At 38.7% G+C, this 18393-nt stretch overlaps 1 protein-coding gene across 6 annotated transcripts in view; it reads right to left on the reverse strand.

Moving 5' to 3' along the window:
* Nucleotides 1–18393, reverse strand: part of LOC143145108 (uncharacterized) — a 295651-nt gene that overhangs the window by 49695 nt on the left and 227563 nt on the right. The window lies entirely within an intron of this gene.

The raw sequence follows: 18393 nt of genomic DNA on the forward strand, positions 1-18393 counted from the left end.
TATGTATTTAAGTAATATCGGTACGAGAAAAGTACATTTATCGAGGGAAAGTGAAACATCTCGAAATGTGTCGATAATTTTCCTACTTGGTCGATTGTTTTTATATGAAAAAATATGATTAACACGAAACCGGTTAATAGAGAGTTTACCGTAACGGTAACAATAATTTTTTAATAATACTTTTGAAATTAAGCAGCTATTGATAACTGTAGAAAAAATTTATTCCGAAAATTGAGTTTTGCAACATATTCGAAAATCATCGAAATCGGCGAAACCTTTTTCCAAATAATTGTCCCTCTTTCGAAACGAACATGATTCCGGGGTCGAGTCCCAGCGACGTCTCTCTCTGTTTTATCACTTCTAGGTTATCTCTTCTAAGTTAAAACGCACTATGGTAATTTGCAATTTATAAACCGTAAAAGTCCGTCCCTATGACTTATCTCTCGTTCGAACGAACATGATTCCGGGGCTGAGTCCCAACAATGTTTCTCTCTGGTTTATCTCTCCTAGGTTATCTCTTCTAAGTTAAAACGCACCACGGTAATTTGCTATTCATGTGGATCGTAAAACTCGCTATGACTTTCACCCGTAAGAACTGCAAGGGCACTGATTGCGGCAAAAATACCCAGTTCCAGGTATACGGCTGTCACAATAAAATGACGGGTCACCCCAGGCATGTCAACGACTCGAGGGAGGGTCGACGTATAAAAGATGGGGGAGAAAAATATTTGAAAACATTTCAATCGTAATAGACATCATATTTCAACGGTACCATTAAAGGGTGCTTTTAGATCGTTGTAAAAGAGATAAATCAATTTTGATTGTAAAACAAAGGGGACACTTGCGACGTTCCCCTGCACGTTCAATTTTAGTAAATTGAATGTTCACTCTACCTGGGTACTTCTGCTATCTCGTTTCGTTTTGTTTCGCGTTTCATTATTCGTGCAACATTTTTCACGTTACGTTGAAAATCAGGCACCGAATTTTAAAGGGGTATTTTCCGGGAATCGAAGGAGTAACATTATTGTAGTAATATCCATCGAAGGGTATAATCATGTTCGCGATTACCATTATCATTAACTAATTGCGTTTTCAATGCTTCTCTATACTCGACGAATACATTCCGAACGCATCTTGTTTGCCGCTGGCGGTTACCGTGCATTCATTATATTCCCATTATAATCTAATAATTAGATCAATTTTAATCACGCGAGAAATATGAATTCGCTCGTCAATAGTGTACATCTTGTTCCATTTACAAAAATCTTTTTCTTTTCTGGGAGTAAATATATACGTTTTATGAACTATTGTAAACATCTTGAACCTTTCAGAAATTGTTTAGTTCGAAGCTGTACAAAATTATGAAACTTCGAACAACGCAGAAATAATTTCAATTAGTTTTCTTTTTATCTACTCTTATTTTTTAAACTTGACTGTTAACTTTTTAGACGAAAAACTCAGTTATTGAAAAAAAAAAATAATGAAGAAGAATGAACAAATATTCAAATACACGACAAAACGATACATTGTGGAAAACAACAAGCGGTCGATTAATGACGTTGCGGAGGGTATGTTTGTCGCGTTTTGAATTTTAAACTTGTTGATGCAGAGAATTGTCACGGTTTGTAGTCGGTGTAATCCACACTGGATTGAAAGGGATTAAACAAATTTGGAAAAACCATTTCAGCGAAAAGAGTTGGAATCCGCGTAAATATTCAACCAGTCTTTTCTATGTTTTTGCGCACAGCCGAGACGTGACATCGTCTATCACGATGGACTGTTAACGAGTATTGTTCCTCACTGTGGCAGGCACACGTTGACGTATGGATAGATACGCGGTGGGAGACGTTAATATCGGCCGACACGAAATTCGAGCTGTCCGATTTGATGACGCAATCTCTTTTTTCGTTAAAGTTTTCTCTCGTGTATTTGTTACGCAGTTGCTTGGTCAGTAAACTCAACGGAGGGGGTTCATATTGGAAGCACGTATCGAGCCTTTGAACAGTTTCATTTCGAGTCAAAAAGGTACCATTTTTATACCATGGACTCCATTCGTCACTAGAGGGTTTTGAAGATGGTTATGATCATTAAGGAGAAGATCTAGGACCTAACGAAGTTGGATTCAAGTCTCTATAGATATTATTCGTGCATCGAGTCTTTGAAGATTTCGAGTCAAAAAGGTACCATTTTTATACGATAGACTCCATTTGTCACTAGAGGGTTTTGAAGATCGTTATGATCATTAATGGGAAAACCTAGGACCTAACGAAGTTGGATTCAAGTTTCTATAGATATTATTCGTGCATCGAGTCTTTGAAGATTTCTAGTCAAAAAGGTACCATTTTTATACGATAGACTCCATTCGTCACTAGAGGGTTTTGACGATGGTTATGATCATTAAGGAGAAGATCTAGGACCTAACGAAGTTGGATTCAAGTTTCTATAGATATTATTCGTGCATTGAGTCTTTGAAGATTTCGAGTCAAAAAGGTACCATTTTTATACGATAGACTCCATTCGTCACTAGAGGGTTTTGACGATGGTTATGATCATTAATGAAAAATCTAGGACCTAACGAAGTTGGATTCAAGTCTCTATAGATATTGTTCGTGCATCGAGTCTTTGAAGATTTCGAGTCAAAAGGGTACCATTTTTATAACATAGACTCTATTCGTCACTAGAGGGTTTTGACGATGGTTATGATCATTAATTGGAAAACCTAGGACCTAACGAAGTTGAATTCAAGTCTCTATAGATATTATTCGTGCATCGAGGCTTTGAAGATTTCGAGTCAAAAAGGTACCATTTTTATACGATAGTTTATATTTGGAATTAGAGGGTTTTCACAATGGTTAAAATCATTAATAAGAAAATGTAGGATGTAACAGAGCTAGAATCAGGTCTCCATATATGTTATTCATGCATCGAGCTTTTGAACAGTTCCATTTCTAGTCACAAAGGTACCATTTTTATACCATAGACTCCATTCATCACTAGAGCGTTTTGAAGATGGTTATAACAATTAATGAGAAGATCTAGGACCTAACGAAGTTGGATTCAAGTTTCTATAGATATTATTCATGCATCGAGTCTTTGAAGAGTTCCACTTCTAGTCACAAAGGTACCATTTCTAAACGATAGTCTACATTTGGAACTAGAAATTTTTAACGATGATTAAAATCATTAATGAGAAAATCCAGGATGTAACAGAGCTAGAATCTGCTCTCCATAGATATTATTCATGCATCGAGCCTTTGAACAGTTCCATTTCTAGTCACAAAGGTACCATTTCTAAACGATAGTCTACATTTGTAACTAGAAATTTTTGACCGTGATTAAAATCAATAACGAGAAACTCTAGGATGCAATAGAACTGAAATCAGATCTCCATAAATTCTACGCATGCATCGAGCTTTTGACCACTTCCATTTCGAGTGAAAAAAGTACCATTTCTACACAATGATCCACATCTGTCGCTAAAAGTTTTCAATAACGATTAAAATCATCAATGAGAAAATCTAAGATGCTACCAGAACTAGGTTCGAGTCTCCATAGCTACCGTACATGCATCGAGGCACGAACAGTTCGATTTCGTTAAAAAAAAAAGTGTACCATTTCTATTAAACTTGTCTACGTTCTAAATCGGAGAGTTTCCAAAACGGTTAGAAGCATTTAGCAAGGAGAACCTAGTATCTAACACACCATAGGGAATACACGTTCTCTCTTTTGTATACAAGATAGCTAATACGGGATGCGTGTATCGGGCCTTTGAACAGTTTCATTTCCAACGAAAAAGGTACCATTTCTATTCGATAGTCGGCCACATTTGGGATTAGAGGGTTTTGACGATACTAAAAGGCATTTGGCAAGGGAATCTAGGATCTAACACTCCACGGGGGATAGGTCCGCTTCGGTATGCATGCTGGGTATGAAGTAGTCTCTGGAGTGGTTCGCTATGATTCGCATGGACCGATTTTATGCGCGTTCAAGTGTTTTAAAGTGGTATTTTACGGTTACGGATGTTCACGATCCGATGTCCGTACGATGTAATCCCTCTTTCTCCATGATTTTTATTCAGCTCGTTCGATAGAGAGGGAAGGAGGGTGCGAACGGCCTCTGCCGGAAATTCGGTAATCGATACAACCTACTGGCTCGATTCAATCACACGGTCGACCATCTAGTCAAAGCTAATTAATGACATTAATGTCGGTCGAGTGAATTTGCGTTTCCGAGCTACCTTTTTCGTTCATGGAATCCATGTCACGATTGCGTACGCGCCTAAGTACTAATTAGAGATTACATAAACGCACGGGCTGGACAGTGAAGTCCAGTTACTTATGTGCTTTCTCATCGATGGCCATTAACATTAACATAACGATGCGGCGAGGTGAACTGTGTCGCCGATAGATAGGTTATGATTTATAACCACCATAGACCAAGAGGCACACAGACGTTCGACACGAAACCGTGTATCGTATCATCGATGACACGTGAGTTTGCCAAGTTTTAATTGGATAAGTAGCCGTTTTGCAAGCGTGTTTATTCATTTATTTATTTATTTTTTTTAGTCTTTCCTTGCTTCGTAACAACCGCAGGAAGAAATAGTATGGAGAAAAAAAAGAGGAAAAAAAAGTTTCTCCATCCATCATCTAGATTACTGTACTACTTAGCGCGTAAATTTTCCATGACATACATACGAAAGAATAAGGCCTTTTAAAGACCAGCTTTAGCTCTACGAATTTCCATTCCGTCATGTTTTCATTAAAGTATCCTCTCGCGCTGTAAACACTGTGTGCTCTTGACTTCTCCTTTGCCCGCTACAAGTATTTCTCTTTAATGCAAAGGAAGAAAAAAAAAAAAGGAAAAAAGAAAAAAGAAAATAGAAGAAACGGAAAAACCTAACGTTCTCGTTCAGCGTTTTAATTAATATTTCGTACGACTGGAATCGTTCGTGAAAACTCGCCGTACGACGAATCATCGAGCGTATGGCAAAATCGAGTTGGCAAACACCGGCGTTAGAATTAGAAAGGTGAGCGCGCGTGTAAACACCGGGTTTAATTTTGCAAATTTTAATTTAGTCCCGCGAAACGAGATTATAAAGGTGGAAACGTTTCTTTTTTCGCAACTATGAAACACCGAGTCGGGATCCCGAGTCAAATTGTACTCTTTTCGCATTTTGATTACCTCTTTGGTTTCTTTCTCGCGCGCGAGTCCTCCTTTTTTTCTCTCTCTCTCTCTCTCTCTCTCTCTTTTTTTTCTCCCCCCCTCCCACCCCTCCCTCCCGTTTCGCAACATGTAAATGCCGCGCCTTTCAAACGAAACGCTCTTTGAAGCACGATTTTTGCTTGTTTGCATCGTCAATACTATATATAGCTCCCCCTCTTTCCCGCGCTTGAAATTCTACTCATTTCAAACCATTTGCACTGCCTATTAGAATAATTGGTCTACGCTTTGACGTTATCACTATCGTCGGGGTAAAAGGAGAAGAGAAAAAAGAGAGAGAGATAGAGAGAGAAAAAAAAAAGAAAACAGAAAAAGAAAACGAAAATATACACCGATTCCGATTCAATGACAACGCGAAACGAAAATAACGCACAAATTAACGAGATTGGAGGGAATTTCGTTACCATTGTTTCATCGTGTCGGTCCCTCCCCCCCCCCCCCCCCCACCCTGTGCTCATTTTCATTCGAACGAAATATAAAATACTAACGATGTAAAATTTTCATTAACCTGAAATGTTGTTCAATGTCGTCCCCGTTAATTAAAATATCAACGCGACAACGAGGAGAACCGTGCGGAAAAAAAACACAAAAGACACAAAAAAAAAAACGAACAAACAAACAAAATCCACTCGCGTGAAAGAAGAGTGCGCTCCCATTGCGATTTATTCACGGTAACGTAATGTTAACGGGTTTCGTAAACTACGGTGAATTTTGAAACGAGATCGCGACCGTGTGCTCCATTCATGGCGTTGCATTATCAAGCGGAACGAAGTCCCGAAATAGTTTTAATATTACGCGAAGCAACGAGTCCCGAGCGAAACTGCATCGATCCGCACCGCGTTACGCGTAACTTTTCCCATCGACTGTACCCGCCCGAGCTCGTGCTTGCCAACTTGTCGCGCAGCCTGTACTTTGAAATAGAAATGATTAAAGTTTTAATAACTGGCACACAGCTTTCCTCGCGAGCAACATTGTCTTTGATTATGCCAGTAAAATAATCATGGTCGTCGGATCGTGCAATTACGAAGAAGAAGAAGAAGAAGAAGAAGAAGAAGAAGGAGAAGAAGAAGAAGAAGAAGAAGAAGAAGGAGAAGGAGAAGAAGAAGGAGAAGGAGAGAAAAAAAGAAGAGAAAAAATGAAGAAGAAAAAGAAAAAGAAAAGAAAAAAAAAATGGAGGGAAAAAAATAATTGACGTTACTTTATTACCACTATATTCAACCGGGTATTATTATGGTTATTACCGCTATTGTTGGTGGTATTATAACGTCGATAAAGTAATATTCGTAGACGCGGCGAACTCTAAAAATACACGATATTATTTTATCATTTTCTTTCTCGTTGTTGTCGTTATGATTACCGCTATTGAGAAAGTAATCGAGTTGTTATTACTTCAGAGTTCCCATCGAAACTTAATAAAAAGTTATTGGAACCGGGAGAGAAGGAATAAAGTACGGTTTTCTTGTATCTCAATTACGGCACGAACGAGTTTCCTTTCTTTATCTTTCGTTTTTCAGAAATCTTTCGCGGATACCGTGCTTCACGTGTGGCTGGGTATCGTGAAGTGTACCTTCTTTATCGCTACAGAAGCCGTATTTTATGCTTAATAATACCGGGAGGAAATTTCTCTCGAAAAGTCAAGAACTCGTAATTGGGAAAATTTTTCCACCGAAGAAAAAACAGATTCAATGTAATAATACTTCCCCAACGTCGGACGGTGAAATAATTTCAGTTATAACGGCCCGAATTACATCGAAAATATTCGCCCGCGTGAATTTAAACATCGTGTATCCGCGTACACTTCGAAAAATAACCGTACTGCAATTTACGGAAAATCAACCTCCATTGTTGGGACACGTACGTATTGAAATCCGATTGAAAAAAAGTGACGATATTATTTTATTATTTTCTTTCGTTCCTTTTTTTCAATTTCTTTATTTATTTATTTATTTTTTTCTCTCCCTCTTCCTTTCTTTTTCACAAACGCCCAATCAATGTCGTTATATTTCATTTCACGTGAAACATTCCGTGAAACGTCGACGCTTATTTGTTATCCTTAACATAATGACTCGTTGAAGTTCGCTCGCAATATTTCTCCGGCGCAAAGAGTGGATTTGCAATACCATTTAAATCGCAGTCCATTATTCTTTTGTACGGCAACTAAATTGAATTAATTCCCCCTCGGCGTCCTCGAACGAGAAAGTTTCTCGATAAAAGTGCCCGATAAATATGGATGCGCCGGTCGAATGATAAATTCAAATTCTGCCCACTGTTAAATCATTTTTCAGCCACCAGCTCCCTTATTTGGACTCAATTAGCTCAAACAATTATTATCGTTTCATTTGCTGCAGCCAGCGAAAAATACGAATTTCCATTCACGCTCCGCCAGTCGAATTTATTAAAAGTCATTATTGGCCCCGCCCCTCTCCACGCAATACGCCCCACCACCTGTCCTCCCCACCCCTCCCTCTCCGCCGCCCACCCCCCACCCGTCCACCACCACCTTCACGGTACTAATTCGCGTACATCACGCAACGAAAACTGCGCGTAACGCGTTCGATCCTATTATTCGAAGTTCGTCGTGTATAAAAATTATTTTCGAAACGTCGAATTAACGGTCACGATTGTCGAACGGTTCGTTAAAAAATTGAACGAACAATGCAAGTGTTCGACGATTTCGTGGCTTCGAGGGTTTTTCAATCGAGGACCGTTCGAAAACTGTTTCGAATGTAACGAAACAATTCCAACGGTTTGATTCGCAGTTTGTCGACCGGTGGGCGTGGCCCCGGATACTCGCGTCGTACTTCGTTTTTAATTATAAAATATTATCCGTTTCGTAAATGCAATTTCATAAATGCACCGTCCTCCCACTCTTCGGGATCAATAACTCGGTCCTCGTTCTCCTCTTTGTAATTATCTTTGAATCCAATATTTCCGCCGGCTTCATTGAAATTTCATTTAAATAATCGCAAAACTTATTCAAAGCTTATTCAAATTCAACGGAACGAAATGGGGTCTTTAATTCAGAGCCCGCAAGAGAAGTTCACTGGGTGCCAGCGCCATCTGTTATGCTACTTCGAAACGTTAGAAAGTAATTTAGCATATTTCTCCCCGTGAAACTTTCATAAAATGTACAAAAATATTTTCGGTGTATTAATCGAACATAACGAACCGTCATCGTGGCACGTTAATTGAATCGTGAGAGCCATTAAAAAAAAAAAAAAAAAAAAAAAAAAAAAAAAAATAAAGAAAGAAAATAAAACGACCCACGCTCGTCCTCGTTTTGTTTCCACCGGAATAAATAATTAGGGCACGTTGTGAAAACATCGAATAAATATAGACTCGTTCTTTATACGGCAAATTAATATCCGCTGCTTCGTTAATTACCTTCGAATCTAATAATCCCTCGCCACTGTCGAAATTTACTCTCAATCGTCCGTGGAATTCCAGTGAATATAAGTCAACGAATCGTTTTGCCACGATCATGTACACACACGCGCGCGCGCGCACGAATTAATATAATCGAGCAACGCGGTAATTTCAACTCTCGTTCCGTCTTTAATTAATCCCGTATCCCAGATTTCATTCTGGGCACACGTTAAGATAAAACTAACGTAACTTTCTTCAACGTCTTCTAGAAAACCAACTTGAAAAAAAAGAAGAAAAAAAGAAAAAGAAAAAAGATCGACACTAACGTCGAGAACTTTCTAAACAACTAACCTAACATTTGTGAATGTAATTTCGAAAATTATTTCAACGAATGAGGAACGTTGGAGACTCTCCAACTCGGAGAATTTTACAATTGTCATTATTATTATTAATTGCGAAATTATTTCATCGAGAGTCGAGCTCGCCCGCCACATAATCAGAAAATGCAACGAGTGACACACGAAGGGTTACAAAGCGTTACGAAGTGACCCGAATAAGGTTCTCCGGGACGTTAGTACTAGCCACGACCTCGTTCGAACTTTTACAAGCCACTGTACACGGACGATTCCCATACCTGCCTAATGTCCGACTATAAATATTACAATCCCCGGTACGCTGGAAGAAGTTTCGCTCTTTCAACGGCGCATCGAGGGGAACAGGCGTTTTCGTCAGACTTTGTCCGTGTGTGTGTGTATGTTTTTTTATTTTTTTTATTTTTTTTTACTTATTATTCTTCTTCTCGTTACCGTTATTATTATTCTTTTCTACGGAAATCCATGTTACACGTTCCCGATGAATTTCTTGCCGAGTAAATAACGTCCCGGATTCCCGGCTGTTGCGCGTCGATAAATTTCTTCTATGTCAGGAAAGAAGAGAAGTACCCTGTTCTTGACACGCGTAACGTAACTCTGGAGAAATTGGTGTTTTCACTTAGCCAACTGCAAACCTACCACGTTCCAATCCGTTTCGGTGAGAAGTTAAGGAAAATTCGTCGCGACAGCGACCGAATCTTACTTTATCGCGAACAATACGCTCTCCACCTTTTATTTGCCGTATTTACGACGAACAATTCAAATAAAACGAATCAAATTTAAATTGGATCGCGTTCGTAGAGTTTTTCGGTTTCTCGTGCTCGGATACAGGGTAATTTTCGAGAAGTAAATAAGATAGTAACGAATAATGGAAAATTGTAAGTTCGGTGAAAAACAATATGGCGCTTTACGACGTCACGGAGTTAGTTACCGACGCACGGTATTTTTCAAACGTTCCTCCCGTAATAACAATCCGTGGTGTGTTTCACGTTTGAAAAATTACCATCGAACGATATCGAAAATAATAACCCCAACGAGGCGTGCGTCTACGTTTTTTTTTCGAACACGAGTTCGTTCCTCGCTACAACGTGTTTGGAACGCGATCGATCCTCGGGGAGGGGAGAGAAAAAAAAAACCGAAACTTCAACGAATATAATAAGGTCACTCCCCTGCATTGTAAACGGCCTTAAGCCCGGTTGAGAACCACCGGTCGTCGTATACGTATTTCTATCAAAGATACCTAACGACTCGGCGTAATTCTGAGCGACTTCGTGCGTTCAACATTTGTAATAATATAGTAGCTGTTTACGAAAGCGTTCTATACTCTCACGGCACCGGTATTTCGCACGAAAATGCTTATTCTAATTACATGGAAATTACCATCGGAAGTTTTGTCGAGAAATATGATACATGGTTTTACCGTAATTGCGTATCGTGTACGTACGTATACGTATAGATATTTACGTTTGTGTTTACAGGGACACGTGGGTGTATTCTGTATCTATATAGAAATAGGCTTTCTAGAACATAATATATGTTGTATCGTTTGTAACGATAAGGGTTAATTAAGAAAGTGACTCGTAAATGGTCGGTTTCCAACGGAGAGAACAAACAGCCAGCCGGGGTTCTCTTGGCCGTCGAGCGGGAGAACAAAAGAAACACGAGCAAGATTTACCGGTGAACCACGGCTCTTTAATTCTATAGATACACCTCTTCTGTGTTCTTTTCCTTTTTTCGTAAAATCAACTCCAATACCGAGTTAATGCTGTTTAACAACGAGAACTTCACAAAGTTGGCGGGAAGTTTAAATTACTTTAAGAATGTAATCTTACGTGCATTCAGCGCCGGGACTCCATTCGAACAAAGCGAATCGGAACTTTTGAAAAATGGAACGCGTCGTTTTGGCTCATAGGAGCACTCCAATCCCGTTTAATATTATAATGATCTTGTCCGGGTGTATGCTTTTCGAGAGAGGACAACAAATTCGTTCGAAGATCGACAAAGGCCTAGTACGAGAGGAGAAAATATTTTACAGAAATATTTATCCATGATTATCTATTATAACCTAATGAAATTCGATCTGGTATATCGATGGTGAAACGAATTATTTAAAAATAGGGGGAACAACAAATTCGTTCGAAGATTGAAAAAAGCCTAGTACGAGAGGAGAAAATATTTTACAGAAATATTTATCCATGGTTATCTATTATAACCTAATGAAATTCGATCTGATATATCGATGGTGAAAAAAATTATTTAAAAATAGGGAGAACAACAAATTCGTTCGAAAATATTTTATGGAAATATCTATCCATTGAATGGTTATCTATTATGAAATTCGATCTGATATATCGATGGTAAAAAAAATTATTTAAAAATAGGGGGAACAACAAATTCGTTCGAAGATTGAAAAAAGGGGGGAAGATATTTTACAGAAATATTTATCCATGGTTATCTATTATAACCTAATGAAATTCGATCCGATATATCGATGGTGAAAAAAATTATTTAAAAATAAATCTCTGCCGGAATTTCAACTATTTCCGTTCCACGTTGATATTATTTCAACGGTGAAACATCGAGCGAATAAAAGAAGACTTTATTTCCAGTAACGGAAATTAAATTCAAAATTTACTTTTTCTTTCTTTTTTTTTTTTGGAAAATTCTTCTATTCTTCATCGTTTCTCGTTCCGCAGAGCGATCGTGTTCGAAAACAATTGTCCGCGCAGCTTGTTAACGAAACGACATACCGATACAAATATATTTAATCGGATTTATAATTAGCAATAATGCGAGATGTACGAAGAGGTTAATTAATTAAGTACGTATCGATTGGCCGGAAGATAGTCCGCATCGTGTAACATGAACTTCCCACCAGCATGAAGTCAGGGAGGGACTAGGGGGGAGATGAGGGAGGGGGAGGGGCAGTCAACCTGCTCGTAACAGTGGTTCTCAATCCGTTCGAGTACCGGTTACGTTCACGATTGTTCGTTTCGTTGCATAACCTTGTCGCGAGTGTCGTAAAATTTGTCAAGAAAAATTCCAATACACCACGCGCAACCAGCGTGCAACAATGTTGCTCGTGATAGAATTACGATAAAATTTAAATGCACCATCTCGATCCGTAGTGATCCAATATTTGATCACCACCCGTGCTCGAACCCTTCAGAGATCGCGATAAGATAACAACTGCAGAGGAATACGACTCCATCCTTTTCCATCGTTCTCATGAGTACCGTCGTAAATTCCAAATAATAATGCATTGTACGAGCTGGCGTGTTTTGTTTCTGAATAAGCGTACTCCGGCCGCGTTTGCATAATTCGAGAGCCCGGTTTTACATTGTATTTTAATTATCTTCATTACGTTACAACTCGCATCGAGTATTTCTCGGTTGGATGTTTTATTCGTATGCATATTAAAAGGGCAACGGAATATAAAATAACACGTAAAGGAATATATCTATAGAACGAATACGTGTACGAGATTCTGTTTTGTTTTCTTTTTTTCTTTCTTTCTTTCTTTCTTTTTTTTTTCGCGTATAAATTTTGAAAAAGTGGACTCGATTTCACCGTGATTTCGTTTCATTCTTTAATCCGACTCGACCGGGCCCGATGCAAGTAGAGTTATCGTTTCTACGAAAACAATGGTATTACGGCGACATAACCTATCAATGGGATTTCTATCAACCAGGGAACGCAATGTTTGCGAAAATCAATATACTACAAACCCCCGGACGAAATTCGCGCGAATAATACCCGATATTCCAAACGTTGGTTTAAATTTCGGAAAAGCGAGCGGAAAGAGTTCAATTAGCAACGATAAAATTCAATTAGTATCGACGAATAATAACCTCGACGACGCCATCTTGTTTGTCGACGAAGACACCGGCGGTTCTCGGTTACATTAATCGTGTAACTATTGGATTGTTCGAAAAGTGATTTCAACTATATTTTTTAATTTCTAAAATACTCCATTCCTAAAAAAAAATCGTACGATTTTTGTAAATTACTATGTAATTTTTTAGGGAAAATTTTTTCTTTTTACACAATACTGTGTACGTGCAATTTTTTCTTGTCAAATATTATTTTTACAGCTATCAAAATTAACGGTTCTTTAAAATTTCAATATATCTTCCTAATTATTACGTTGTTCGGAAAGTCATTTAGTTTCTTTTCGTGAAAATAAAACACGATTTTTTCAGAGTGTGTAAACATTCGATTAAATTGTATATTCTCCGTTTTGGCAAACGAAATGACTTCCCGAACGAGCCAATAATTTTTACAACTAACCACACTACGGTACAACGTGCGAATTACACGTACGAGTTATACTCGAGCTGGTTTTACAACAACAAGACGAAGCAACGTTAATGAATGTAAATTTTCGATACACCAAGAACGTGTGGTAATCGAGGGAGGTGAAAGTGAACCAACGGGAGCGGAGAGTCGATCATCGACCACGGAATTAACATCATCTACGTGGCTCACGACAACGCGACGTATTTGTTAAAAATAACGTGCAACGTGAAAACGATGACTGCGCGAGCGTGTAACCGTTTAATCGAAACTTTGCATCGTTATTTGTACAACAATTTCCTTTTCCTTTCGAGTACTCTTTTCATTTGGTTTCCACGAGTCAGCAATCGAAAACGATAATGAATTAAGTCGAATCAGCCTTGGTAGTTGCGAAACACCGTCGTCGTCCACGTTATCGCGTAGTGATTAATTAAAAACGTCAACATAGAAAAGAAAGCGTTAATAAAACCCGCTGAGTAACAGCGAGACGGCCATTATTAATAATAGATCGTTACGATTAGAAAATTTTGCGATTTCATAGCTACCTCTATAGAAACCCGCATTAAGGTAATAAAACCGTTGGCCTCGTGCTTGTAAAAGATATTCAACGTTCCTCCGATTTATTAAGCGAACGTATACGTATACACGTGTCACGTCCGTGTGTCTGTGTGCGTGTGCGTGATTTAACAGAAATTTAATATCAAAGTATTCGCGCAACAGCAATATCCTAAATAACGTTCACTTTGAAAATGTTATTCATTCCGCGAATGCGTTCAGGCAACAATCTAAAAGGCATATAAAACACGATAAACGTGTGTACGAGGCACGCTTTGCTCATTTTCTATTCAAAATGATTCCTGCTGCATGCAGGAATGGAAGTAACGGTGCCGAGTAAATGAAAATCCACCACTCTCGGTTATTGCTACATTTCAGCAACGAGCTGCTGAATACGTCTGGCGATCGTGGAATCATTTCCCTTTGTGCGCGACGCCGTAGCCAACGATAATTTTTATTTAAATCGGTGTAATTACGTCGGCCCGCGTATTACAAGCGATTTATTTAAAAATAAATTGCGTATTGCGGTTTACGTCCGTGACCGGTATTACCGTGGTTCGATTTGTTCAAAGTTACCGTAGGATTTAAATTACGCCATTATACTTGGTTATTAAATCTTCCGTGTAATGCCTTAGGGGATACCGAGAGTAGTAATTTCCCTAATGCGACAAAGCGTGGCCACGGTATAAGTTTAGAAAGTCCGCGTCCATTGTAACGTCGGTCTGTGTTTCGTATTGTCCGCGTATTTACGCGGATGAATTCTTTCATCGATCTTAATAACCTATTTTAGAAAGGGGTCAGTAAAAATGGCGAAAAACACAAGCGTAGCGAATTCAAGGTCTTCTTTATCGACCGTCGACACGCGTTCCCTCTTATCGAGCGGGGTTGGTTCACAATACGCGTAGCATATACTCCCGCGCTACGGAGCTCCCTATGTTTTATCCCAATATAAACGTCACGTGTGTATGCTACGATCACAGATTGCACGGACGGACGGGCGGGCGCACAGACGGACGAACGGACGAACGAACGGACGGACGGACGTATCGGTATCTGCTTCTGCCTATGACTCATTTCGCGCTAAAGCCGCGTTAACGTGTTCATCTATGACGGTAATTTTGACAATACCACACGATCGCATTCCACTCGGCAATGATGAATCGTATCTTGTGACGCGACCGTATTGGCTTCGCGAATAATCCACGAAAATGCAATACCGTCGAACCGGTCCGAGTACATAATTTCTGTTCTGCTCTTCCTGCTTACTTCTACAATCGCAATTAACGGGGAACGCTTTGCCGCATTCCACATCATTTAGATAATAAGCCAAACACGCCGCGAGCGCCACGGAATACTTCAGCGGTTTCGACGATCACTATTTACATGTTTCCGCCGCGATCGTCGTTGGAACTTTACTCGTTGATTTTATCGCGCGACGTTGTATCGAATTTTAATAACGACCGTAGAATTAGTCGGGAATCGGCGACGCTCGAACTATGCGTTTAATATTTAATACACCGAATTTTGTTGGAAATTAAGCGGAAACGAATGCGTCGCGATGCTAAAAATACACCACGAGCGCGAGAGAGGATACGATTGTACCCAATTTTTCCATTCTTCATCGAAGAATATTGAGAGAAATTCGAGGATTCTTTGGAAACGATTTTCAAAATATTTGCAAACGATGGATCTACACGAGAAAAGTGAAAACAAACTACTTTGGAGTTTGCTCAAATATACAGGCTGGCCACTGAAAGATTGATGAATTTGAAAAAGTCACGACTTGTTTATTTTCAATCTTTTTTATTCGGTGGTCATCCCAGGGACCTTTTCATACGTAATACCGACAAGAATTCATTTGTTGTATTTCTAAATAAAATAATACAACATTGAAAAAACATGCGCTTGTAAAAGTTATTTTTGTTTCTGTCAGTGGCCACTCTGTGTATACACCACTCTGCAATACTAACAAGAATTCATTTATTGTATTTCTAAATAAAATAATACAAATTTAAAGAAACACGCGTTTGTAAAAGTTATTTTTCTTTCTATCAGTGGCCACTATGTGTGTATACATATATGTAATTTCTAATCGTGAAAACATGATCGAGGAGGGGTCTCGAAACCGGTTTTCCTCACGAGAAAAATAGTATGAAAGTAAAGAGATTCCAAAACACTTATTTTATACGACTAGAAGGCATTTCGAAATAAAGGGCACCAAAAAGATTCAGATTGAAATACGCCGAGGGAAAGCAGCAAACCCATTTAGCGTGTCACACGTCGAAAATATTTTACAGTTACAAGTTTCGACGCCCGGGGAATCCTGGTACAGAGAAGTGTCTTTAAAAGTCTCGAAGTTCGGGAAAGCATTATGTATATATTTCGAACGTTTGGAAACCCCTGAAATTTTAAGGTGAAAACTTGCAGAATACAAAAGATACCGTGCAAAGTGTTCATCGTAACGATACACACAGTTTTTAACGCCGAATAATTTTGTAACAATAATAATAAAATAATAATAATAATAATTAAAAATAATAATAATGAACCTTTATTACGTATATTGTAACAGAATTGTACGTAGCAAAAATCAAAGAGATGAAATATAAAACAAGAAACACTATACGTTAGAAATTTTCGAAAGTTTGCAAACAGAACGGCTCGAGTTCGAATAACATCGAAAAAAAAAAAAAACGGAAACGGAGAAACATCGAACGACAGCAAGAAAAATATTCAAATTACACGAAACGACAACATAATTAATTGCTCGTTCGAAGACAGAATTTCAAACGAGTGGATCTCGATAGTCACGTGTCACAGTACACTCCGTTATCGGATATCGATAATGAAAATTTAAAGGGCCTTCGACGCTTTCGTTTTCCTCTCTTCGCCTCGCTTTGTGACAATCCGAGAAGGTTCGTGGAGGGAGGATTATTGTTAACCTTCTGTGTCGCTTGGCTCGTGCATGACGGCATAAACGTGGCAAAGAAACAAGCGAAGACCCGAGAAAGGTCGATAAATTCGATGCAATTAAAACCGATGGAAATTGAAGTCGTGTAAAAAGAAAAAAAAAAAAAAAAAAAGAAAAAAAAACAATAAATCGAAAAGTCGGTCGAAAGTCTTGGTATCGGCCTATGAAATAAAAAAGGTAACGAAATCACCGGCCAGGAATCCAGAAAACGGATTTCAAACTAGCACAATCGCATTATCCGCTCGAAACTACGTAGTCGAGTTACCGCTGAAAATAACTATTTACATGTCTCATTGTATGTTCCATCGAATATCCCATTACCCTCTCCCAACAAGCCTGTTCCACTCGGCTCGTTCCGCTTGTACTGCTGGCATATTGTGTACGCGCATCTTGCTTCTAATTACAATTTCGTTCGTTCGCCTCTGTTCATCGTTTCTGCATATAATGGACTTCATAACCTTACGGACGTACAGGATGGTAAAAAAACAAGAGCCTTGGTCCAAGAACGCACATTGTGCGCGTTTAGATCGAACGATGATTAAATTTTCGATGACTCGATAGTTCCAATCGTTAGAGAATACCCGGTAATTAAAACGAGATCAAGAATTTAAGTAAATAATAATTTTACGATATTCACCGAATTGTATTACGTTTCATACCGTTTCCACGGAACACGATATTCTTTTATTCTATATATACATAATAGTCTACGTTTTAAGACAGTTCCAATCGTTAAGAAATACTCACTAATTAAAACGAGATCAAGAATTTAAGTAAATAATAGTTTCAGAATATTCACCGAATTGTATTACGTTTCAATCCGTTTCCACGGAACACGATATTCTCTTTTATTCTATACATGCATAATAGTCTACGTTTTAAGACAGTTCCAATCGTTAAGAAATATTCACTAATTATAACGAGATCAAGAATTTAAGTAAATAATAGTTTCAGAATATTCACCGAATTGTATTACGTTTCAATCCGTTTCCACGGAACACGATATTCTCTTTTATTCTATACATACATAATAGTCTACGTTTTAAGCGAATAAAAGAAAGAAAAAATAAAAGTTCTTCCAAGAATCGGCTATTCTTAGACAAGCGGCGAACTAACTCCAGCAAGGTCAACTTTTTCTTCGCGTCGTCGAAGCATTGTTTACTCAGTTTAACGCGAACTGTACCACCGAATTCTGTATCTCACTTTTTCTTCACCGTCCTGTAGACACGATACGCCAGTAACGCAGATCGTTTCTCCGTCCGTGAATCGAATCTGTGTATTATGTGTTCAATGGTAGTCGATAAGTACGAAACGTCACGCCACTAAGAGCAGCGCGAATGCGAGTGATCGACGTTTATGGTTCGACGCACTTAGAGACCATCGCCGAGAATAATATTCGACGTTTTTTGTCTTTTTCGTTTATTGTGAAAGTCACGGAGTTCGAATAACGTCGAAAGAATGCCGGGAAACAAAATGAAATATAAATCAGTCACGGAATGATTCATTATTTCCTCGGCGAAGACGACACGAACACACTCGTACAGTTTCCCTTCTAATTATAGCATCAATTCAATGCCTAGTTCTTTCTTGCGCATGTTTCTCGTTCCTTCT

The sequence above is a fragment of the Ptiloglossa arizonensis genome, chromosome 1 (assembly GCF_051014685.1).
Source record: "Ptiloglossa arizonensis isolate GNS036 chromosome 1, iyPtiAriz1_principal, whole genome shotgun sequence".
NCBI lineage: Eukaryota > Metazoa > Arthropoda > Insecta > Hymenoptera > Colletidae > Ptiloglossa > Ptiloglossa arizonensis.